Source organism: Vulpes lagopus, chromosome 15 (genome assembly GCF_018345385.1).
Source record: "Vulpes lagopus strain Blue_001 chromosome 15, ASM1834538v1, whole genome shotgun sequence".
NCBI lineage: Eukaryota > Metazoa > Chordata > Mammalia > Carnivora > Canidae > Vulpes > Vulpes lagopus.
The window spans coordinates 13,323,275-13,349,698 of NC_054838.1; the positions used below are offsets into that span (position 1 = coordinate 13,323,275).

At 40.0% G+C, this 26,424-nt stretch overlaps 1 protein-coding gene and 1 long non-coding RNA gene across 4 annotated transcripts in view; one reads left to right on the forward strand and one right to left on the reverse strand.

Moving 5' to 3' along the window:
* The window catches only part of FAR1 (fatty acyl-CoA reductase 1), a 68,029-nt gene extending 52,241 nt beyond the window's left edge, over window positions 1–15,788 (reverse strand). The window contains exon 1 of one of the 3 annotated variants that reach the window (XM_041730188.1): window positions 15,655–15,788. The gene's annotated coding sequence lies outside the window, so the exon portion shown is untranslated. The remainder of the gene's footprint in view (window positions 1–15,654) is intronic. The other 2 variants (XM_041730187.1, XM_041730186.1) reach the window with 2 other exon arrangements.
* A 406-nt stretch (window positions 15,789–16,194) lies between these two features.
* On the forward strand, window positions 16,195–26,143 carry LOC121475995. Its single transcript, XR_005983858.1, has 3 exons — window positions 16,195–16,425; window positions 20,388–20,519; window positions 26,028–26,143. It is a non-coding gene; the product is annotated as an uncharacterized LOC121475995 (long non-coding RNA).
* The last annotated feature ends 281 nt before the right edge of the window (window positions 26,144–26,424 follow it).

A 26,424-nucleotide genomic window follows, 5' to 3' on the forward strand; every position in this document is an offset into this window, starting at 1 on the left:
TTATTTTGGAGAAAAGGCTGCAAGTAAAGAAGAGCACAGAATATACGCCTGTTGCAGACTCAGAAACCCTAGACCACTATCTCTTTAAAAATAATTTTGATAATCAAAAAATAACACAGAACTGGGGCGCTTGAGTCGCTTGGGCATCCAACTCTTGGTTTTGGCTCAGGTAGTGGGTGATCTCATGGTTGTGAGACTGAGCCAAGCGTCAGGCTCCATGCTCAGTGCAGAGTCTGCTTGAGTTTCTCTTGCCCTCTACCCCTACCCACTGTGCACTTGCACACTCACTCTCTCTCAAATAAATAAACCTTAAAAAAAATTTTTTTAAATAATGGAATTTAAAGAGGTCATGAGCTAATCCAACACTATAGCAAGAGATAAAAACCTGTATACTGGTACACGCCTAAAAGAACCTCAATTATTCTCCTCTACAGAAAAGTAGAACATTATTTACAATTTTACTTAGGTAGAGGTTATATAAGGAGGTGGGGAGCAGGAGGGAGGGGAAAAGAGTCTAAGCACAGAATAAGACTAAGGACAAATATCACATAAACATGAAAATTCCCCAGAAAGCTGTAGGTAGCCACAATGACAGTGAGGGGATCCTATAAACCCTATACATATGCCTCTGTATCCTCCTCCTTTTCCCTTTTGTTTTTCCACTAAAAGGGAAATGGAGATTTTAGGTATCTCTAACCAACTGAAATTAGTTAACTCTCTAATCCAGAAGTTCATGAACAGGCTTTGGTGCATTTGTTTATATATGTGTGCAAATACAGAGTCCTACCCATACATCTGCACATTTTTCTAGGGAAAGAGTACACTGCTTTTATCAGATTCTCAAAGAGGTCAATTAGCCTAACAGTTAAAAACTACCATCAAATTTTATATGTATTATGCGTGCATGCCAGAAGGAAGGGGGACTTAACATGCAGAGAACAGACTTCATGGGTATGATGAAAAATCCCATTCACATCTACTCTGGAGTAAAAAGCGTATATAAATGGTTAAAACATAATTACACCAATCTCCCTTGAGACCTGTTATGGACTGAGCTGTGTTCCTCCAAAAGAGATGTCGAATTCCTAACTCCTAGTACCTCAGAATGTGACCTTATTTGGAAACAGGATCGTTGAAGATGTGATTAGTTAAGGTAAATCATATCACACTGGAGCAGAGTGGGTTGCTAATCTAGTTATCACTGGTATCCTTATAAGAAAGAGACATGTAAAGACACAGAGCTACACAGGGAGAACTCCATGTGATGACAAAACCAGAAATGGGAGTTACACAGCTACAGGCCAAAGAACACCAAAATTACCAACAAAAAAGCTGGGAAGAGGCAAGGAATGATTCCTTTGCAGGTTTCAGAGGGAGCACGGATTTCAGACTTCTAGCCTCCAGAACTATGAGATAATAAATTTGTTGGTTTGAGCCATCCAGTTTGTGGTATTTTGTTATACAGCAGCCCTAGGAAACTAATAGAAAGCCACATATCAGCATCAATAGCAACTAAAATTAGGGTACAGTGAAAAGATGAGGCTTATGGGGCAACCCAGGTGGCTCAGGGGTTTAGCGCCGCCTTCAGCCCGGGACGTGATCCTGGAGACTTGGGATTGAGTCCCACATCGGGCTCCCTGCATGGAACCTGCTGCTCTCTCTCTGCCTGTGTCTCTGCCTCTCTCTCTGTGTCTCTCATGAATGAATAAATAAAATCTTTAAAAAAAAAAAAAAGATGATGCTTATGCTCTCATGTCATAATAAACATATCAGGAACACTTCCCAACACATGAAATATAGTTTCAGTTACCAAAATAGACTCTATTTAATACTCAAAGATAGACTGACCTTTGCAAATGGGTGCAGGATACAGTGGTTAAAAAAAAAAAAAAAGTTTTATATTCCAAAAAATAAAAGACCAAAATAAGGGTAATGTTTAAATCCCAAAATAAATAATTTAGGTGTATTCATTACTGTACTTTTTGCACATTGTCAAATATCAGCATATAAAGGCAGATTCAGCAAAGCAGTGCTCTGGTTATCTATTGCTATGTAACAAAATCACTCAAAAACTTAAGTGTCTTAAAACATAACCATTTTCATCTCTTTCATGATATCTATAAGTTAGGAATTTGGAAAGGGTTCAAGTAAACCCTTTTCAGTTCTAGCTGAAAAGTTCTAGCTCCTGATCTTAGATTCTTCCTACCACTCCACAAGAAGTAGTTTGGGCTGCTTTGCAGCATGGCAATCTCAAGCTAGATTGCTTACAAAGCTGCTGAAGTCTCCAAGATCAGTATTCTAGTGAGTTATGTATAAGCTCTCTTATCTTTTTCTGATTGTGCCTTGGAAGTCACAGTGTAACTTCCGCTGCATTCTACTGCTTTTAAGTGATTCACAAGACCACCCAAATTCAAGGGGAGGGGAACACATAAACCCCACCCCTCAGCATGAGAGAAGAGTCCAAGTCACACTGAAAGAACATGTGAGATGGGAAATATTGTTAAAACCATCTTTAGAAAATACCATCTGCCACCAAGAGTATGGTGAGATAACTGCTTATAACTTTTGAGACTATCAACTATTTAATCCATGTTGGACCTATTTCTCCTGCCTAGGAAACAACAGAGTTGTTCCTTGTTACATATTTTTAGCTATCCAAACTCCTTAAAAAATTATGGCCCCATGAGCTTCATACTTTGAAATATTTTGCCTACCAAATAACCTCATTTACTGAATAAAAATTCCACTTTCGCTTATTCACTTACTTGTGAACATCTAATCAGTAAGCTACCACTTGGAGTTGACACATTTCTAGCCAAAAGCAAACCAACTCATTTTAGTTTGACTATGAAGAGGTTTCACTTTGTAGGCAAGTACATATTTTAAGATTTTTGATAGTCTTCCATCAAGAGGCATATTGGGAACCATTGGTCTTGTGTCTTTTCCACTGTATTTTAATAACTCTGCAATCATTATTTCATATTTTAAGATTCAACATAAAACCGCCTCTAAAAGTATGCTGTAAGCAACAAATAAAGGGCCAAAATGCAAACTCAAAATGCACAAACTATTTACTGTACTCAAGCTGGTAAGAATAGTGGGTTCTTTTTTCCTTTTTCAAAAATTAAGGCTTATAAGGCATTTTTCCACAAACAAAAGAATAGCTGTAGCATCTTGGTTAACATTTCTTTTTTCAATAAAAGATGCTAGTGTCCAACTCTGTTGTAAGAACCTATTGAAGTAGATATAATGGGCACTCTGTTTTGCCTACACAGACACTGGCCTATGAATACTTAACTCTCTGAATCCTATCTCCCTCAATGTCTAAGATACTTCTTGGTGGTAAGGAATCCCAATAGGTTCATTAGTTCTCTTACGGGCACTACAGAACTACATTATACACTGAGGTGGCTCCATAAGCATGGCACTTTGACCAGCTATAAGTGCCTCATCTAAGGTAAGGCTTCATTATCCTGGAAAGTATCAGACATTAACAAATATCAGACTCCAAATTCCTTTGAGTGATATAAAAAACACAAAGACATCTTTAAAAAGTCAAGCTTTCCTCCATCAGAAGGTAAATGTCAACTTTACAGGATTAAAATGATCTGCTGACAAGAAAACTTTAATTTTTCAACAATATCCACTTTCTTGTTTCACTTTCTGTCTTCAAAACCTGTACCAGTAGGGTAACTTTTCTACTGTAAAGCATACAGAAGAAGGGTTGAGTTCCTATTAACACAGTTTGGTAATATATAGTTCCGTTGCTTGTAGAGAAGTATGTGTTCAATTGCATTCTGGGAGAAAACAATTTTTAAAAAGTAGTTGCCACGAGTCACATGATTTTTTTCTTATATAAACTACTGTTCTACAGACTCAATTTACCGTAATAAAAATGTTTCATGTTAAGACATGAAATTGTTATCCTAATATTTTCAGAAAAGTGAAATAGCCAATATACATAGCTGTACTAATACCTTAAGTGTACTACCAAAAATCAGGCTTCTTGAACACAACTTTAAAAAAGGGAAATATCCCATTTGGCTTAGCAATTCATGGAAGTTGTACATTTGACTCCATAATATATGTAAGGGTTAATATAAAAATATTTCAAGCTACTCAGTAAAACTGATCTTAACAGGAAAATGCTTACCATGAATATTACATGTAGACTATCAACAGATTCACCCAAAAATTGATTAGTAATCAGGCAGATGACTAATTATGTATTTTGTAGGGTGTAATTTAAAACTACCAAAGTCTATTCATGAAGATTAGAACAAGCTGGTAAAATCAGGTATTTCACCACTTACAGAAGCAGTTTAGATTCAGTTTAGAAGCATTTCAGACTCAGTCTGAGTATCATTGCAAATGCCAAAAGCAGAGAAGTGCTTTGAAGTTCCTGCTTTATGCTTTATTTCCTGTTTCTCTTGTGTCACTTTCTTGTACACCTTCTGAATCTGTTCTCAAGGCTGAATCTAAAAACAGATACATCCTCCAAGGCAGCATTTTCCAAATCACAGTAAATGGGGCTGGGAAACTGTATACTTTACCCCCAACCAGGGATCAACAAAGTATATTAGCAGATCAAAGACTACCAAATGTCCTGAGGTAAAGAAGCCCACTGCGCTACACTTAAGCCCAGCCTTTTACAAATTTCCTAACACAGCTAGCGAAACAATGCTCAGATTACCTTCTAAAGTAACGATTATATAAAAATGGACCAAATTTTCAATGGACTACAAATGATTTAGAAAGCACGATCTTCCTTTGTTGCGTAAGACTACTTATAAATAAACGATTAAGCCAGTACATTAAGAGTCGCAAAAATGAGCATGTTATTAGAATGCACTGAAGAATTCAATCTGTATAAAATCAGTAACTCTGGCTGCTGCAACTTCCAATGTTACAAAGCTCCTACCACATATGCACACTCAAAAGCTGGAATTCTGTAATTTTCAAGAAAGGTACTTGCTGTCAGCGAAGTCGTGTTGTCTTTAGCTGGCCATGGTTTTCAATAGTCATTATTTTTTACTTTTTAATTAAAAATTAGCATTAGTTGAGCTTCGTACATATCATTTGAGTTGTTTTCTTAAATCTGCAGAATGTATTACATGACTGCATCACTAGGATTTGAGACCTACAGTTTTCTAACTAGTCTAGACTTTAAGACAAGTACATTTTTCGTGATTCAATTAGGATCTATGCATATCTCTAACTGCTGAAGAAAATCCCTCCCCCCAAAAAATGCTTGTACTTTGGTAATTATTACTATTTTTCTACCAGACAGTGGGAATTATTGAGCTAAAGAATGACGCAGCTAAAAGGCTGGGATTAAAACAGCTTGAGAGTCACTGTTTTAAGAAGGATCCCTGCTCTGGCTATAAGGTCACCAACACCTTGGTGACAGACATAGGGGCAGGTGTTGTTCCTGCCCACCAGGTCTATATCAACCAAAGGTGACGAAAGGACTTGGAAATCAGGCCCTTCAAAGTAATAATTATAACTTCACTTAGCTGGATGTGAACGACCCCTCCAGTCTCTTGTTCTGGGAACCATCTAGAACTGTCTTTAAAAGGACCAAATCGGGGATCCCTGGGTGGCTCAGCGGTTTAGCACCTGCCTTTGGCCCAGGGCGCGATCCCCCGAGTCCAGGGATCGAGTCCCACGTCAGGCTCCTGGCATGGAGCCTGCTTCTCCCTCCTCCTGTATTTCTGCCTCTCTCTCTGTCTCTCTCTCTCTCTCTCATAAACAAATCTTTAAAAAAAATAAAAAAATAAAAGGACCAAATCCCATAACAAAACCCTCTTCTCAAAAATCATTTCCTGGGAACACCTCAGTGGGTCAGTGGTTGAGCGTCTGTCTTCAGCTCAGGATGTGATCTTGGGTCCAGGGATCGAGTCCCGCCTCAGGTTCCCTGCCAGGAGCCTGCTTCTCCCTCGGGCCTGTGTCTCTGCCTCTAAGTCTCTCATGAATAAATAAATAAAATATTTTTTAAAAATTTGTTTCCTAGTTTATCTTTAAAACTTTGCCAAGTTCATAGATACAGCTTGCAACTAAATGTTTTCAGGTAGGGATCAACTCAGAAAGGTACAGAAAACATAGGGGTGTATTTGATGACTTTGTGAATTCCTAGTATCCTTTTTTGCTGTGAAACTGATTTCAACTCTTAAGAACCCTACCTGAATAAGCCTTATAACCATGGGTTATTGTGCTAAATATGGGTTGAGAACTATACATCAAAGTAAAAACGTTAAGAGTATAAAAATCCAGATAATCCATAGTCAATTATAAATTGAAAATCAAAGCCACAATGCTAAAAACCATAGTATATAAAGATACTTCCTTCTTCAGAAACTGAGATCTAGAATGAAGACAGCCAAAATACACAAGTACAACAGATCTATAAAAATCAGTAATGAGTAACACTGTTGGCACTGCCACTAACCACTTGACCTTGGGCCAGTTAACTGCTCTGATCATTCAAAAAATTCACTGAAAAGGAGGCAAAATCATTGATGGTTAAATCCTCCTTCTTCTAGTTCTCAAAGTCTACATATCTATTATTATGCTGTTTCCTAGTAGTACATTAGATACTCAGAGAATTATTAACTATAACAGGTCACAAGGGTTATCACTTTAAAGCAATACACTTAAAATTCACTGATCTTCAAACAGTCAAATGTCTCAACAGCAGCTTATTCAATTGTTCCTATCTCCTGAGGATTCTGCTTACGCTAAAAACCATTATTATGATTACATTTTAGGTGCAGCCCACAACCTTTTAAAACCACATATTCCTTTTTTTTTTTTTTTTTTTGAGGATTTTACTTATTTGACAGAGAAAGAGAGAGCACAGTAGGCAGAGTGGCAGAAAGAGGGAGAGGGAGAAGCAGGCTCCCCACTGAGCAGGGAGCCCCAAAAGGGGCTTGTTCACAGAACTCTGGGATCAAGACCCCAGCCAAAGGCAGACGCTTAACAGACTGAGCCACCCGGGTGCCCCAAAACCACTATTTCTAAGAAACTTATTTAGGACCATCCTTCAAACTAGACAGAGATAAACACAATCTCAGGGCTCCAGAGAGAATCAATCCTTTCAGTCCAAAACACATTTCTAAGTCCCCATATCACATGTAGGAAGTAATTTTAACACAAATCTACAACTCAAAATACTTGAACAAATCCTCTCCTCTACAGATGTCAACTATATAAAAGGGTAAGTTAGGCTGAAGTAGTCTTCCTTTACCTATGAAGAAATACTTATATATTCATTCTTAAAAGTCATAGATTGTACTTCCTCTTAATTTAGGATGGGTAGCAGCCATTATATGAGTACCAAGCAATTAGTCCAAAATTTTTGGCAATCATTCAACATATTCATAAGCTGGCTATATTAAGCAGACTATAGCTTATTTTTTCTCAAGAATCCAATTAAGAATTGGTCTGGGGCACCTGGCTGGCTCAGTTGGTAGTGTTGGTAGAGTGTACAACTCTTGATATCTGGGTCATGAGTTTGAGTCCCACACTGAGTGTAGAGATTACTTAAAAATAAAATCTTTAAGGGGTACCTGGGTGGCTCAGTCGGTTGGCAGCTGACTCTTGATTTTGAGTCAGGTCATAATCTCCGGGTCCTGGATCAAGCCCTATGTTGGGCTCCCTGCTCAGCAGGGAGTCTACTTGAGGATTCTCTCTCTCTCTCTCTTTCCCTCTGTCCCTCACCCATTGTGCTCTCTCCCTTTCTCTCTCTAAAATAGATAAATTGTTTTTAAAAATAAGATAAAATCTTTCAAAAAAGAATTGGCTTATTTTTAAAAATTAGGCATGTGCATGAGTTTTATAATTTTTATCACTCAATAATGAAAGACATTTGTTTGTAAAAGGTGAGCAGCACATTCAGAAATAAATTTGAATTGAATTTTAGCAGTATGATTTCTGACTATACATTACAGAATTGTTTATTAAATAACAATTCATAGACACCCCCCCCAATGGGTTCTGAGAGTCTTATTAAACCTCTGAAATTATATGGAAAACAAAGTGTACAAGAGTAGTAATCCCTCCCCTTACCTGCAGGTGATACATTCCTAGACCCCAGTGGATGCCTGAAACTCCAGACAGTACCAAATCCTATACATACTGTTTTTTCTATTCACACATACCTATGGTAAATTCATTTTATAAATTCAGCATAGTAAGAGATTAACAGCAATAGAATAGAACCATTATAACAATATACTGCAACAAAAGTTATGTGAATATGGTCTTCCTACCTTCCAAAATATTTTATTGTACTGTACTCACTCTTCTTCTAATGGTGTAAGATGATAAAATGCCTACACCATGAGATGAAGGAAGGTAAATGACAGAGGCGTTCTAACTTAGTATTAGGCTACTACTGATCTTCTACTACGTCAGAAAGAGGTTTACCTATTTCTGGACAAAGGCTGAACATGGGTAACTAAAACCATGTAAAGCAAAACTACAGACAAGCGGAAATTACTGTTTATTTTTCTAAGGAGATAGCACAAAGCTTTGAGGAGATGCTCAAGAGGTTCATGACCTTTGACTAAAAATTTCTGCATTATGGAACAGATTACTTCAAAATATTCAAGTCAATACTCCAAAATAATAATATATAACAGTAAGAATTCCTTAAATTCAAGTAGGAATTCTCACACGAGAAAACTCATGTCATGACAACATTTCTGGCACGAATTCCATAAAAGACAAAAATGATATAAACTAGATGTTTCAAAGTAATCTTAAGATTGCCTAATGCTTAGCATTTATTTTTTCTTATTTTTTTTAAAGATTTTATTTATTTATTCACAAGAGACACACAGAGAGAGGCAGAGACATAGGCAGAGAGAGAAGTGGGCTCCCTGCAGGAACTCAATCCCAGGACCCCAGGATCATGACCTGAGACGAAGGCAGGCCTCAACCACTGAACCACCCAGGCATCCCTAACAGTTAGCATTTAAACACACATACACATCACCATTTAAGATCTCTAAATGATTTATATTTGAAAGCCGATGGCACAAGCATTCTAGACAAAGCGGACCTGTCAATACATGTGGTACTAAGATATGGAGAAGGTTTTTTAATGGAATGTGTCAAATAATTCACCACACAGTGATAGTAATAAAGCAGTTTCCTAATTTATAATACAGAAATTGGCTTTTTTTCAAACATTGATTTAAGATCAAAGTATGTCAATAACATGCTGCAGAGGTCTAAAAGACAGAGATACAGATTTAGAAATAACTTTTTCTATGAAGCTACAGTTAAGCTTTTGCTAACTATATGCTTTCTCCATGTCATCACCCTCATCACCCTGTGAACAACTCTAATGTTCTTTCTCTCTATCTGAATCCTACTTTCATTCAGAAATAACGTCCTCTTTCATTTAGAATCTCTATCACCAATTTTGGTATATGATCTCATGTTGTTTATTGTTTTATAGATGTATATACAGTCTATCCAATTATATTACCTCTGCCTACAGGAAATTATTATACCTAATTTCTCTTGCCTAGCATAGTATAACACACAAGTCTCGGAATATATTTAAATGAATGATTTCCACTTCACTTAGACAAGTATGTCTATTGTCACACTCATCATGCTATACGGTAGTAACTGATAATAATGTCTAGGAATTTGCTTCAAAATAAAAAAGGGGCAAGTGGGTGGAGGTAAAAATTAAACCAGATTAACCACAAGTTTGCAAATGCTAAAGTTGGTGATATGCATTTTATGTTGGCAACTTTCCATAATACAAAGTTTAAAGGAGATTCCTTCTCCTACTAGAACACAGAGAGAACTTCTCAAAGACAGGTCCAGTAGTTTTTTTCCTTTGTATATCTGTCCTTCACTAAACACAATTCATTATTTAGGCAGAACTATATTTCAAAGAAACCTTAACAGCTTCTGTATGATATTTCATTTAAATGATCCTTTTATTAAACTCAGATAAAACATATTCATTTGTTAACTACTTACTAAGTACCTACTTTCTTAAATATCCTGTCTTAGTAAATGTAGAATATCAAAAATAACACATCCTCTCTAATATAATGGATCTGATAGTACTCTCAAAGACCCTAGAAAAAAGGGCAAGGAGAGAAGGCAAAGAGATGCAGACAAAGAAAAAAATAGTAGAAAGTTAATACATAGTTTTTAAGAAGAACCTAGGGCATCCACGTTGTTGTTGTTTTTTTTTTAAATCTTCCCACTAATTCTTTTTTTTTTTTTTAAGATTTTTATTTTATTTATTCATGAGAGACACACAGAGAGAGGCAGACACAGGCAGAAGGAGAAGCAGGCTTCCCACAGGAAGCCGGATGTGGGACTCGATCCTGGGACGAGGATCATGCCCTTAGCCAAAGGCAGAGGCTCAACCTCTGAGCCACCCAGGCGTCCTAGCATACACATTTTTATCTAAAATGAAGGCATACAGTTTGTTCAAGCTGGAAGATCTAAAAGTTCCCCTCCCCACTCCATGTTACAGATGAGAAAAACTAAAGCTCAGAGATGGAAAGTGACTTGCCTCAAGTTACACATCAAGTTACTAGCAAAACCAAAATTAAAACTCAAATCTGCTGATTCACAGCACAATGTGAATTTTCCACATCAAAGTACTTTCTTCTACACTATAATATTCACCAACTAAAGAGAATGACTATTTTATTGGCGATATATACTTCAGTTCTATATTATACCATATAAAAAAGAAGGTAAAAGGCTAAAGGCAGCAGCTGGGAAGAAAATGCACACAATAAACTTGTAAGACATTGCACATGCAAACTATATGCATATGCTACACTTCCTCAATTCTGAGACACACTTCTGACTTTAAGACATAGGAGCCATTGGGAGTGCTTCCCTACTTACTAGAGGGGGTATGGTCCAATTTATGAATCATTTAATAAAGACAATTAGATCTTCAAATTTAAAAAAGGACATAGTACTCATTTCAGAAACATTTTATTTTATTTTTTTTAATTTTTATTTATTTATGATAGTCACAGAGAGAGAGAGAGAGAGAGAGAGAGGCAGAGACACAGGCAGAGGGAGAAGCAGGCTCCATGCACCGGGAGCCCGACGTGGGATTTGATCCCGGGTGTCCAGGATCGCGCCCTGGGCCAAAGGCAGGCGCCAAACCGCTGCGCCACCCGGGGATCCCCTCAGAAACATCTTAAAACAGACACTATAAATTACATTTTCATTTCAAAAAATACTAAAATGTGAAAACACATACCTCTAAAGGTAACATAATGCACCCCTAAAACATATGGAGTAACCACCATCATTTAAGAGGCAGTGTCACAATGCAAACACACAGAGCAACAGTCCCATCTTCTAAGGTAACAGTTATCAAACATCTAAGGCTATGTGGCATTTTTTCAATTTTAGATATTAATATAAACAAGTCTTCCTTGCCTTTTATCTCATATGCATGAGTTTCGGCATTCTGTTTGAATCTCAGCTCTGCTCCTACCTCTCCAACTTTTGCAAAGTTACTAACTTCTCTGAGCCTCATTCTCTCATCCATAATAGGTTATCCACCTTAGAGAATTGGATGAGAACTAAATGTAATAATTTATTTAAGGAACATAGTACGGTACCTAGATGAAATATTAAGTGTCCTCCCACCATCCCTATGGGCCAAATTAAACTAAAAACTAGATTCTACTCTTGACTTACAAGATTCCTCCATCTCCATTTTAGAGACTGGAATAAAACTGTACTGATCCTGGGGCAAATCCCACTAGTTTGCTTTCAAATTATTATTTGATAAGAAAAGCTTATTTCATTGTCTTGAAATTGGTCTCTTTCCTTCTTCAAATTGGGAACAGAAAGCCATGACAAATTTTAAGTTAAATTAGTTGTATGTAAATTCAGCACTTTCATATCGTCTTACTGAACTGAAACTCTAAACCCATTACAAACCCACTGAGGGAGGAACTATAGAACCAATGCGTGGGAAGGAAAAAAAGAGTATAAAGTCCAAAAGACACAGTTAAAATGACTCAATCGAATGAGTGGTGTACTTTTGTTTAACCTTAGATTCATTTATTAATATTCTAAAAAAAAAAAAAAAAAAAAAAAAAACAATGTTCAGAAGAGCCAAGACCACATCTCCATGCTCCAAGGTGATTTAGTAACCTGATCCCTCAAGATTAAGCAAATGCCATCTTTCATTATATACAGTTTCAGGATGTGTCTAGTCATTTCCAAGACGGGAATGTACTTACCAAAATATCTCAGATGCAGCAATTTACACTGAAATAAGACCATCTTTTCCCCTTCCCCAAACATAATTCAGAGAAGCCCTATTACCTCATTATTTTCAGTAGAATGATCTTCTCCTTTACTAATTATAAAAGTAATGCTTATTTTTTTTTAACTTGTAAAATACAAAGAGCATGAGTGTTTTTAAACCATCCGTGATCTTACTAGTGGAAGACTAAAGTATTAGAAAGGGACATACCAACATCTTTCCTATGAATTTGACCGTAACTGCCATCATCACTTTAAATCTGTATAGAGCACTTGCCACTAAACATGAGTACCTATCTGCCTATATCTTAATATCTTAATTCTGGTTTTTGAGACTAAATTCACACAAGTTTTTTCCTGACTTAATGGTTTCTTCTCTTTGTTCTTCTGAGTCTCTCAGCTACATATTTTGCTGTTGACTACTTCCTCTTGTTTAAAACTATTTCTATCCTAAGTTTCCCAAAACAGTATATTCCTCAGTGTCTACAAAAGTCTCTCCGACTCATCTTTTCCTCTTCCTTCACTGGCTCTCCTCTATGATTCCTGACAATCTCTAAAAAATACGGCTCTGGCCTGACCTTTGAATCTGCTTGTCAACTGTGAACCTCCGGTATTCAACACAGTGGCTGGCATGAAGCATATCCTCAAGTGATTTGACTTTATCAATTTATTGATAAATTGACTTTATCAATCCTGACCTACCACTGACTAGCTGTGTGACCATGAGCAAATTAAATCTCTCTAAATCTCAGTTCCCTCATCCATAAAACAGTGACGCTCAAAAAACGATGATGCTTGAAAAGCTCAAAACAATGGCTGGCACAAAGTGGCGCCCCATAAATTTTGCTATTATCAACATAATCCAGTACAGGACTCAATAATGTTTCTGATTCTTTTACTGTTGAACACCCAATCTACCTCTCAATAACCCAACTTATTTTTAACATATTTTCTTATCGCAGCTATCAAAAAATATCTTCCTGCTCCTTCCTTTACTACCTGTCTCCAACCCATTATCAACTGTTCTAATTCTTCTCTCCTAACCACCGGACAGAACCATTATTTATCAACTAAGCTACAGACCCAGACTTAATTGATCTCCACACTCTTAAATCATTCAAATTTTCCATGCCCCTTAAAAACCATTATTAATGCCACTCTTATCCACAGCTGCTGATAGCATTTCCGAACCACTAGACTGTCATCCTTATGTCTTCCAATAACCCATATCCAAACCCCCCAGTTCTAAAGAGGTCTTAAAACCCAGCTCCTCCTGGAAACCTTCCCCGACTAACTCCACACCACTCAGATCACTTCTCTGCTCTGAGTTGCCTCCGCACCTGAGCCCTTAGGTATTCTGTTATACTAAGGGTAAAATGGGATCCGTGAATAACAGTACCAAGAAATTACTCCCACAGAATCATTTCTACCTCCTCAAGGATGGGCCATTAGCTATGATGCTCTGGTGATATGGCTAAGGAAATATCCTGTACAACATGGGCCCTCTTTGGTGTCTGCTCTTGGCACTTCATGTTTGTCAAGAAGTGTCTAACTCGGGCATCCCGGGTGGCTCAGGGATTTGGCACCACCTTCGGCCCAGAGTGTGATCCTTGAGACCTGGGATCGAGTCCCACGTTGGGCTCCCTGCATGGAGCCTGCTTCTCCCTCTGCCTGTGTCTCTGCCTCTCTCTCTCTCTCTCTCTGTGTGTGTGTGTGTGTGTGTGTGTGTATTCTATGAATAAATAAATAAAATCTTTAAAACAAACAAACAAAAAAAAGAAGTGTCTAACTCTTTGTGATCCTTTCGTCCTATGTTCAAGCAGAAATGATTCCTCGGTGCCTATGGCCTCCTCCCATCTAAATCCACGGGAGAGAAAAAAAAGTAGTAATGGGCCACTTTCTCTTCTGCTGCTCTTCTCAGCCCCCAACCTCTACCCACACCCCACAAATAAAAACTCCTAAAGCAGAGCACAGAAAGGTGGTGGCAGTGATACACACATACCACATCTTTCTTTCTCCCTGAGATTGAACTGAGTTAGCTACAACACTCTACTCAAGACTAAAAAAAAAAAAAACAAAACTTCCCAACAAGTATTGATACATAATCAAATTCGACCGCATCAAAGTGGGTGATCCTACAGTAACAGAATTGCATTCGTAGGTTACCTTTCACTGTGTTACTCTAAGGGATCTTGCATCATCTTCACGCTGTAGTACACACACACACACACACACACACACACACACACACGCACGCACACGCCCAACACGATAGTTGAGAAACTCCCCCTACGGGGCCGATTTCCTGCAAGTACCTTCAGAGGCCGCCTTTAAACCAGCACATCCTAACGTTTTTCAAACCTAAAGAAGTGAGTGATTCCTCAAGCGCCATCCAATCAAAAGCAAGCCATAGGTTTGTGCCTTTACTTTTTCAGACGGCGAGTGTCTGCGCTGCTGGGGCGGGACAATTAGAGGAACTGTCCCGGGGAGGGGGGGGAGGGAGGGAGGGGAGCTGCAAAATCAGCACCACCACCACCACCCCCACCCCCAGGTAGGAGTTAGGTCGGAGGGCTTGGCCCTCCCCGAGCAGGGAAAGAACCGAGGATGCTAACATGACCGACCGTGACCTGAGGCCCCGGCTCTGCAGTCTCTCCCGCCCGCCTGCTCGGTCCCTACCGACCCACACCGCTCGGCGACCCGACCTAAAGACCCTCGCCGGCTCCCCGTAGGCTCTCCCCTCGCTGGCCTCCGTCCGCAGCGCACCTGAAACCTTCTGCTCTCGGTCCCCTTCCGGTTAGAGTAGGTGTCTCTCGAACCCACGTGTCCCCCATCTGCCCAGGGATCTTAACCTTAAAGACCCTGCCCTCGCGTGGCTCTCCGCGGATCCCCCCCGCCCCGGCAGTGCCTGCCTCCCAGGGGCCAGCCCCGTCCCAGGCTCCGCACCTTCCCCCCGGGCACCCTTCCCCGAGCATCATCACCCGCTCCCCATCACTTTTCCCCTCCTCAGACCAGAAATCCTCCCCCGCCGGGCCTCCTCCGGGACGGCCACCCGCGGAGCACCCCGCCCCGCCTCGGCCCCCTCTGCGCGGCCTCCCCACCCGGCTGAGCCCCCGAGGCTCCGCGGCTCCGCGGCTGCAAGCCGGGCCCCTCCCGGCGTCGCCCTCCCGAGGGCGGCGCCCCGGCCGCAGCCGCGCCCACACCCTCCCGGCAGGGGCGAGCGCCCCCGGCTCCGGGCGGCCCAGCGTGGGGGTGGGGGCGGGGACGGGGCGGCGGGTGTCGCCTCTGCCTCCGGCGGCCTGCCGCCCCGGCTCCCGCAGCCCCCGCCTGGGTGGGCCGGCCGAGCAGCGGCCCCGCGCCGCCGCCCCTCACCTCGACGCAGAGGCTCGGGCCTCGCCTCCCCCCGGCCGTCCAGCGATGGCTCCGCCGCCGCCGCCGCCGCCGCCGCCGCGCTCCCCTCACTCGCTCCTCCACCGCCCCCGGCCGGCTGCTGAAGAGCGGACGGGTAGTGGCACGCCCATTGGCTGCCGCCCACACTCGCGTCAACCTCCCCGACCCGGACCGCGCGCCGCGATTGGCTGGCGCGGCGCCTCTTCTCCACGGCTCGTCCTGATTGGTCCTTCTGGTCTCTCGCGCCCCCTTACCGGGAGGAGAGCCCACCCCCCGGCCCCCCTCCCGCTCCGGCCCTTCCACCGCCCCCCGCCCCAACCCGCTTCCATCACGGCGGGCCGGGGGCGGGAGCGGGCGCGCACTGCCAATGGGAGCGTCGAGAGAGGGCGGGGAGGCGGGCTCTGCGGCCGGAGGGCCAGCCAATGGGCGCGCGCCGCACATCCCGGGCTCGGGAGCGCCCCCGCGGCCGCTCGGGGTCCCCGCGGGTCGCGCCCGGGGCCACGCCCGGCTGCGGGTGGCGCGGGAGGGGTGCCCGCTGGCGAGGCGGGAGGGCGCGCGAGGCCCCGGCCCGGCGCGCGGGAGCGCGGGCAGCCATTGTGGCGTGGGGTCGGGCGCGCGGCGGCGGAGAGGCGCGGCCGCCGGGGCCTCCTGGCAGCCCCGCGGGATGCTCCGCCGGGAGGAGGCCGAGCGTGCGCCTCGGCCAGGCCCGCGCCCCCAACCCGGCCGCGGTCCTGGGCACAGAACTTCCCGATGGTGAGAGAAAGTTAGAATGATGGTTACCCCGGGGGATGGAGGGGCACACGGGACCCTGTCCGGAGCTGGAAACCTTCCGTCTCTTGATCTGGCCGGTGTCCAGACTGGTCAGGCCGCACAGTTCAGATGAGTGCATCAAGCCACCTTCATGTAGAATATGATGTGCTATCGCTCGCTCGCTCGCTCTCTCTCTTTTTTTTTTTTTTTTTTTTTTTTTTTTACAGTTAAGGGATTGCCAGAACGACTCTGTAATAAGGACATTACGGTTGCCTTTGGCTCCGTGTAAACAGTCTCACTAGGATTTAGCTATCATTCAAAAACTACAAACCAGGGATCCCTGGGTGGCGCAGCGGTTTGGCGCCTGCCTTTGGCCCAGGGCGCGATCCTGGAGACCCGGGATCGAATCCCATATCAGGCTCCCGGTGCATGGAGCCTGCTTCTCCCTCCGCCTGTGTCTCTGCCTCTCTCTCTCTCTCTCTCTGTGACTATCATAAATAAATAAAAATTAAAAAAAAAAAAAAAAAAAAAAAAAAAAAAAAAAAAAAACTACAAACCAGAGGAAGAAGAAAAAGAAAAAGAAAAAAGAAAAGGATTGTGAGAATGTGAAGTGAGTGAGGGCTCTTGGCGCACTTAAGAGTGAGCTCGGATGGTTCAGGCTGATTTTCTTCTTTAAGGATTGAGAGCTTGTTTCAGCCCCCTGGCCCCAGTTGGTGGCATAAGAGCACCCATGATGCTGCACCCAGCTGGAAGCCACAGAAGTGTGCTGACCTGCGTGCTTCGTGGCCCACCTGAGTTCTGAACCCAGGAAACTTTCGTTTAAATGTCACGGCTTCTGCCCTGGAGATGCTCACAGTCCAGCACCGCGTGCAGTCATTCCTGCAGGAGGACACAGAACACCAAAGTTAACACAGCTGCTCGCCCTCAGGGATGAGGCGTTCCACTAGGTTAGGCCAGATGTGTGTGCCTGGAACCCAAGCCTGTAGCAGAATTCCGAAATCGCCAGGGCCAGGTGAAAGAAGCACTTGCTGTTGAGTGGGCCAGGGATAACGTTTCCAAAACAAGCATGACTCTGGGTCAAATTCTAACTTGTGAAAGAGCACCAGCAGCAGAAGAATTAAAGATTACATGATTTTCATTTATTAGGTTAGTCATCAAATTGTTCAGTTCAGATAAATGCCTTTGTTTAGAGTACTTGTCCCTGAGGTAGGCGTATAGTTAGGTAAGACAATATTTTCCCAAAGACCATCGAGTGTAATAGGAAGACAGACATAAAGGGTTCATTATAATATAATGAGGAAATACATTTAAAAATGACCTAATGACATAAATGCCAGCTATCTAACAATCTAAATGCCTAGGGAACATAGGGGCATATTCTCAGAAGAGCAGAACTAGTAAACCACTGCTAACATTTATCAGCATGGGCAACTAGACACTATTTCTGGAGAATACTTTCATTGTAAGTTTTTAAATTTCTGTGCAAACATCTTGATTTTTTCAAATAACTATATGTAAATATGAAAACATAAGCTATTAGTTCTGAGGAAACCACATGACAAAATTAAGTAATTGCTTAATGAGTTCATTATGATTTTCGAAAATGACTTTAGGGTTGAGCATAAAGGCATCTCATTTGATTGAAGTCAGTGTGTATGTAACATACGCCTCCAGAAGAGACACCCAGCACACACAAGCACCCCCTAGATGGACTTTCTGGAGGAGAACTTAAAACAGTGGTTCAGTCTCCAAGATGGTACAAACTCATGGGGAGAGCAGTGTCCTTTGGTGCACCATCATTCTAAAGTGAATTCAAAGAATTTATGAATCTACAAAAAAGTGCCTCCACAAAAGGCAATGAACGCTTTTGCCCAGAGTCTAACTTAAAAGTAGTAATGTATAATACCAAAGAAAGTAATCATTCATTCAAAGGCTTTTCCCATCTTTCAACAAGAGCCCTGAAAATTGCGCTGCCATTTATTGGAATCAACTGCATTGTAATTGTATTCAAGTATGAAATACCTGTATGTGCTTTTGATCCTTACTATAGAAACACAGTTCTGGGGAAAAAAAAGAAAAGAAAAGAAAAGAAATACAGTTCTGTAAATGAAGGTAAATTCCACCAAGCGAAAATAATTTACACCTATTCACAAATAGTTGACGACCTAAAGAGAAATATCATGTATTACTGAAAAAAAAAATTGTAGGAATAAACACAAAAACACACGTGCTACATATGATGTTATAGCTGTTTTGAATCCCTTGGAATTTCACAACTTTTTAAAAACAAAAAACAAGGAAGGTCAAGCACTAATTTTTTTATGCAAATACTGCATCTTCCTGCTCTGAGGAAACACTTTTCTTCTTGCCAACATCTTATTAACTGATTCTGATGAGATTCTTTATCTTCCCAACAACCCTATGCAAGTATTCATCTACTCATCTGAATTTCATAGGCAGGAAAACTGATGTTCAATGAGACAAGGAACTTGCCCAACATCACATAGCTTTTAGGTGACAAAAGTGAGATTGAAATCTAAATCTGTTTGATGGCAAACCACATAATCTTTCTACCAAGCCACATTTGCCATCTCCAAAACAAGATCAAGTCATTTTACCTTGTCCTTATCATCTTTGTGCTCCCCATAATGAATAGCATGGAATCTTACATATGTCTTTCATGGACCTCACAGAATTAGCAATTATTTTTACGACGCTTGATCTTTACAGATTTCATGACAAGGGAGACTGTGAACTATCTAAGAGTAACTGTTTCACATTAAAAATATTCATGTCGGGATGCCCGGGCAGCTCAGTGGTTTAGCATCTGCCTTCAGCCCAGGGCATGATCCTGGAGTCCCAGGATCAAGTCCCACATCAGGCTTCCTGCATGGAGCCTGCTTCTCCCTCTGCCTCTCTCTCACTCTCTCTCTTTCTCTGTCTCTCATGAATAAATAAATAAAATATTTTTTAAAAATACTCATGTTGACAACACTAAAGTTGAACACAACTTCTTTTGTAGTTACAGTGGAGAACCCATCACAGCTATCTAGAATGCATCAGAGATACTTTCATAATGTGGAAAGAGTTTCAGGCAACTGTTCACAAGGGAGTCAAATTTCTGGTAGGGACATTTATTCTCTGCAAGTCATTTGGTGATCTCTACCTTTCCCTGTAGTCAATTAGAATATCCAAAAGCCATCTGCTTTAAACATATTTTAAACACTGTTATTAAGGGGGAAAAACAATTTTGCCAAGTTTCTGATGTTTCCGTTGTCCATCTATTGCCAGTCTGAACAAGTACACGCAGGCCCTTGTACCTTCACTTCCTCAGCTATAAAAGGAGGGTAAAACTTAATGCATTTGTTCTGAGTGTTTCAGAGATCTGTAAGATAAGTTTGGTTTTCACATGGAAGTGAATCATATGACTCTCAGTTATTTAGCAACTTCAGAAATGTAGGTGATATGTTCTTGGCCCTTCTAAATCATTCCTTGTATCCCAACTATTGACTTTTCAGTTCTTGATGGATGGCAGGATATGCCAGCCCCAAATATGCCACTTTGGCATAAAGACTATTTTTGAGCTAAGGACACTTAAAAAACAGCAGATGCAAAGAAGAGCATTCTAATTTCCCCTGTTCTTCCTGAAAACAGGAGATAAACACTCCCATATGAAAGATGCCCTCCCTGTACCAGGAGAAAAGGAATATTCTTCAATGGGGAATCAAAGCCAAGAGAATCCTGCATAAATAGACCATGTTAAAATAATACTTATCTTTCTATAGCCTCCCCATGTAGTTTAGATACTTTTCCACAATTGCCTTTTGTTTAACCTAATATAAAAGCTTGTAAGTTTTGCCCTTTCTTTGGATCTCCCTTTTCTTACAAGAGCTCCTGCATCACATAAAACATAGATTTGTGTGCTTTTCTCCTGTTCATTTATAATATATCGCTTTAATTCTCAGGATCAACTAAAAAACCCTAAGAAGATAGAGATAAAATATTGCCTCCCCTACAACTTCTGGTGGCAATGATGGAATGTCAATGACTGGAACACTAAAAGATCTTGGGACATCTGACCAAAAAACCAGCAGAAGGTAAGATTCTTACCACATCAGTATCTCAGATCTCTGCCTACAGCCCCCCTCTCATCTTGATGAGAACAATAAGAGGCTCCCCTTACCTTTTTTTTCTTTCTAAATATAGATTGGCAGGAGAAAAATATTTGTAAAAATTAGTTCTTTGAATTGTGACTCTTATAAGTTTGGTTCTGGGTACCCACTGGTATAGCCTCCTAGTCTTTGTTTTCCTGTATGTCTTTTCTGGTATTTATCATAAGGAGGGAAAAATCAGAGAATGTTCCTTTCATCTTGTTTTATGTCTTGAGATCTTGGCTTCAAGTGTCCATCAGCTGGAGGGTACAAGTGTTGTCTTGTGTCAGGGAATCAGACAAACAGGCTAGAAACCCAAGACACGAAATGACAAGCAACATTCTCTTTGTCCAACATCATTAGCTTTTTAGGAAGTTTTTCTTAATGAGAGGTCTTGGTCCATGAAGGGCCTTTGTTGTCTCACCCTCATTGCCTTCGTAGTGTTAGAAAACTCTTCATCCTGATATCACCTATCTAGTACCACAGATAAGCTGGTCTATAGCTGGAGGCATCTCATCTTCCCATAGGTAACAACAGACACCAGTTTGACAAATGATTTTGTTACCACCTGTGAGAGTGAAAGTCTTTGCACTCTTAGGCTAACTCTGGGAATGAACTTACTGGATTTTGGGAGGGCTGCATCCTTTGCACTCTCTTTGGGGACTCCTCTGGTGTCTATGGTTGAGCCATAAAAGGTATATTGATTTGAAACCATAAGAGAACATTTTGTTTTTAAGTCACAATTCAAATAGGTATATTTTCTGAAATAAGTCAGAGAAAGATAATACCATATGATTTCACTTATATATGGCATCTAGAAAACAAAACGTGAACTCTTCAATACAGAAACTCTTCAAATACAGAGAACCAACTGGTGGTTACTAGAGGGGAGGTGAAGGGTGACAAAATAAAAGAGATTAAGAGGTAGAAATTTCCAGTTATATAAGTCATGGAGATGTAAAATATAGCATAGGGAATATTGTAATAACATTATATAGTGACAGATGGTAACTACACTTATCATGGTGAGCACTGAGTAATGCATGGATTTGTTGAATCAGTATGCTATACACCTGAAGCTAATATAACTTTATATGACAATCATACCTCATTTTTAAAAGAAGATATACTTTTGAATATTTGGACTTATAATTAAAAGGATTTTTTGAGAGAGAGCAAGCACGCCTGTACATGCTGAGAAGGACGGACGGAATCCCAAGAAAGCTCCATGCCCAGCACAGAGCTAGTGCAGGGCTTGATCCCAGAACCCTGAAATGATGACCTAAGCTGAAACAAAGAGTTGGACACCTAACTGAGTGAATCACCCAGGCGCCCCTATTCAAAAGGATTCTTTAGAGTGCTCTCATCTTAAACATCCTGTTGTAACCTATAAGAAAATCAAATTGAAATGAGAAAATTAATAAGGCAAAGATCAGTCTTATATAAGTTAGAAATTTTTGCATTTCTGAATTTATACCTAACTCATGGCTGAGATTTAAAATGAAAACTCTAGGGGCACCTGGGTGGCTCTGTTGGTTAAGCGTCTGCCTTCTCAGGTCATGATCCTGAGATCAAGCCCTGAGCCCTGCCTCAGTCTCTCTGCTCAGTGGGGAAACTGTTTCTCCCTCTCCCTCAGCCTGCCACTCTGCCTACTTGTGTGGACATGCACTCCCTCTCTCTTACTCTCTCTGTCAAATGAATAAATTTTTAAAAATAAAATAAGATGAAAACTCTAAGATCCCTTTTTGCATGTCTGTATGTGTCTATCTAGGTATAACATGTTATATAATGTTATTTTTCTACTTTCATGTGATATAACCAAATTTACTTTGTAAAAGAGCTATATTTAATTGGTTTTAAAAAACAAGCACTTCTATGAATTAAGTAGTCCTAAAACTCTCAGAAATATAGAAACTAACCTAAATATTTTTCAAGCTCACAAGATATAGGACAATCTTTGGCAAATGAAAGTTAAAGTTTGTTAGATTAGTAAAAACAGTAATCTCTTCAGAGTTAAACATAGTGAAAACATGCTACTTTTTCTACTTGAGTTTACTAATCAAATGAGTTTAGCTCTACTAGATCCTAAGATTGTAAAATTATAAATTCTGTTTAAAAATAAGTTGTTCAATAAAAATAGTTTCATGTATGTAAAGAACAGCAGTACAAAATAAAAGTTGGAGAGAGCCTTATGTCTTAACTTTTAAGTTCTCTTCTGTGATTTTTTTCTATATAGGTGGGATTATGTAAAAAAGACTAATTTAAGATTATACTACCTTTATTAAACAAGGTATTTGGTCTACTTAAAAATAATTTTTTAAATCTTTTTGGAAACTTGAAACCTTAAAGTTATACTAAGTTAGATTAAATGATGGATATTCATTGATTATTTAGATCATTTCCAAAAAAGATAATACACCAAAACATTAAATGCTAAACATAAGTTTATCTGGTTTTGGTTTCTTAATTTTTATAGAAAGCAAAAAGATATTTGGGTCTGTTTGTAAACATATCATTTACCCCATTTAAAAAACTATACTGTGAAAAAGCATATTAGTCTTTAACAATTATAAATATCTGTAATTATGTGTATGTATTATGTAATTATATATTTACTAAGCTATTAGAGGATGCTAGTATATAATAGTTCACAATTGCCTGCTCCCTAATTTTCACTGGAAAATAAAAGTTACTAAATGGTTAAAATTTGTAATCTGTAATATTTATAATCTATATATGAAAATAAAACTACTAAAAATAAAAATAGCAAAGGAAAAAAAAACTGTGCATACAAAGTATAGCAGAGGGGGGTGTGTTTTTATATAAAGAGTATAAGATGAAGGCAGAATGTGTTTTTGTTAAGAAAAGTAGGAAGTAATTTTGTCCTAAAGCAAAATAACTAAATGTTCCAAAATAAGAAAAAGGAATAAGACAAAATCTAAATGGATGTAGAAAATTGCAGATTTGTAGAAAAGAAATTTCATGTTGCAAGGTCAAAGCTGGCCCAAATAAAATGGATTTATAAGAGTTTTTAAAAATTAGCTCAATAATATACAAAATAAGTTTGATTTTCTCCCCATTAAAATGACAGTTTCTTAGACTATTGGTCTGCTTTTATTTTTTTTTAAGATTTATTTTTATTTATTTATGATAGACATAGAGAGAGAGAGAGGCAGAGACACAGGAGGAGGGACAAGCAGGCTCCATGCGGGGAGCCTGACGTGGGACCCGATCCTGGGACCCGATCCTGGGACTCCAGGATCGCGCCCTGGGCCAAAGGCAGGCGCCAAACCGCTGAGCCACCCAGGGATCGCTATTGGTCTGCTTTTAATAAGAGATTATAAAATTTTTCTTTACCTTTTGTATTATCTGCCAAGGAAATAAAGATTCTATTCTTATCAAAATAATTCCCTGTGCTTCACATGGTCTTTATCAGGTTTTTGATTGCTTAGGAAAACTGAGTCTTCAATATTAAAGAAGCTGAGTGGGTTTTTTTTTTTTTTTGGTTTTCTTCCAATTTCTGTATGTACCTCTAAAATCTGTTAATTGTCACTTTAATTAGATAGATAGCTAAGTATTTTGTCATTGGGATACTACCTAATCAAATGTTTTAAACCTTAGATTTTTTTTTTTTTTTTTAGGTAATAGGTGAATATTAAAAATGAGAACAAAAATCACACATCACTTCTCAACCTTTTGGCTAAGATCAAGTGGAGAACAAAAATCACAAAAAATTTTAAGTTTTAAAAGATGGCCACACAAATATCACAAAATCTAAACATATAACAATATTTTCATTAACTCCTTGGTACTCTACAATCTTTCCTACATTTTAGGGTTTTGGATCACCTCATTATATGCCAATGATTTTTATAATATTGTCTATGAAAATAACAATGACAACTAAGACTTTCCTTCAGGGCCACCTGGGTGGCTCAGTTGATTATGCATCTGACTTTTGATTTTGGCCCAGGTCATGATCTCAGGGTCACAAGATTGAATCCCACCTCAGGCTGCACATTTAGCAGGCAGCCTGCTTGAGATTCTTTTCTTCTCCTCCCTCTGTCCTTCACCCCGCACCCGTTTGCACTCTCTCTTTAAAAATAAACAAATAAATTTGGAAGGCAGTCTTGGAAAGGAGATTTGACTTAAGTCTTAATTGTCTTATCCCTGAAAAGCAGTAGCAGGAAGAAGTCAGGCAGCCAGGCACAAAGCTAGACTGCTGGCTGCCACCTCAACACCATGTCAAGGGGAGCTGTAAACCTTGAAACATTTTTAATAAATTTCCCAAAATCCAATTCAAAATGAATCTCTTGACATTGAACTAATTTTGGAATTTCTCAGAGGGTCCCTCAATGATCTCAAAGATTTGTTCTCTATCCTAATAAAAAGAAATTAAACTAATAGCTTATTTGAAATGTGATATTATATGGGAAACATCAAATAAAAATGATAATTAACTTCCTTTAAGTCATATTTGTATGAGTAAATGTTACCAATATTTCAAAAATTGTACAGAATTCCTAGAAATCTGTCAGTATCCTTACTGCTTGTATAATCAGCTAAAATTCCAATTATTATTTGAAAACATTGCATGTCTACAGAAATAACCAAATGTTCTTGTTAATTGTATCACTTTTTTAATAGTGAACTCTCACCAGATCTGTAACCATGGCTATTTTTAAGTCTTTTGTCATTCATAGATCATTTTTGTCTTACTCTTCATTGTTCCCTGAGAACATTTACAATCAACTGCAGGCAAAAATACTTCACCTTTAAAGAGATCCATGGAAAGGACCCTGACAAGTACTCTAGAACACAGATTTCTGTTAACTCTAAGATCATAACACTAAACTGGATAAGAATTTCTAGAATTCTGGAGCACCTGGGTGGATCAGTCAGTAGAGTGTCCGACTCTCAATTTCAGCTCAGGTCATGATCTCAGGGTCGTGAGTTAAAGCCCCATGTTGGGCTCTGCGCTGAGCCTGGAGCCTGCTTAAAATTCTCTTTCGCCTTCTTCCTCTGCCCCTTCCCCTGCTCACACACCACTCTCTCTCTCTCATAAAAGAGCGGTTCCTAGGTGGGTCACTTGGTTGAGCAACTGCCTTTTGCTCAGGTCATGATCTCAGGGTCCTGGAATTGAGCCCACATCAGGCTCCATGCTCAGCATGGAGTTTGTTTGGAATTCTCTCTGTCTCTCTCTCTGTCTCTGTCTCTGTCTGTCTGTCTCTCTCTCTGCCCCTCCCCTGCTCATACATGTTCTCTATAAATAAATAAATAAATAAATAAATAAATAAATAAATAAATAATAATAAAATCTTTTTAAAGTAAAAAAAGAAAACCTTTTTTTCTCTTTTTCTTAAGCTATCTATAACTTATCTCAATTTGATAGACTGTCCCTTGGTAAACAAAAATTAAAATATTTATCTTTTTCTGCCTATCTGATCCCTCCAGAATTTGGAAACTGCTGTTGACTCAGGTCATGATCCCAGGGTCCCAGGATCGAGCCCTGCATCGGGCTCCCTGCTGGATGGGCAGCCTGCTTCTCCCTCTCCAATGCTTGTGCTCTCCCACTCTCTCCTTCCCTCTCTCTCTCAAATAAATAAATAAAATCTTTTTTAAAACAATCTGTTTTCTTTGCAACAATTGGAAACTTTGTTATATTATCAAGGCTTTGATTTTAATGTCATACTTGACAACAAGGTACATAGACTTAAATATGACCAGATGGTGGGATGCCTGGGTAGCTCCGTGGGTTGGGCATCCAGCTCTTGTTTTTGGCTTGGGTCATGGTCTTGGGGTCATGTAATATAGCCCTGAATTGGGCTTCACACCCAGTGTGGAATCTGCT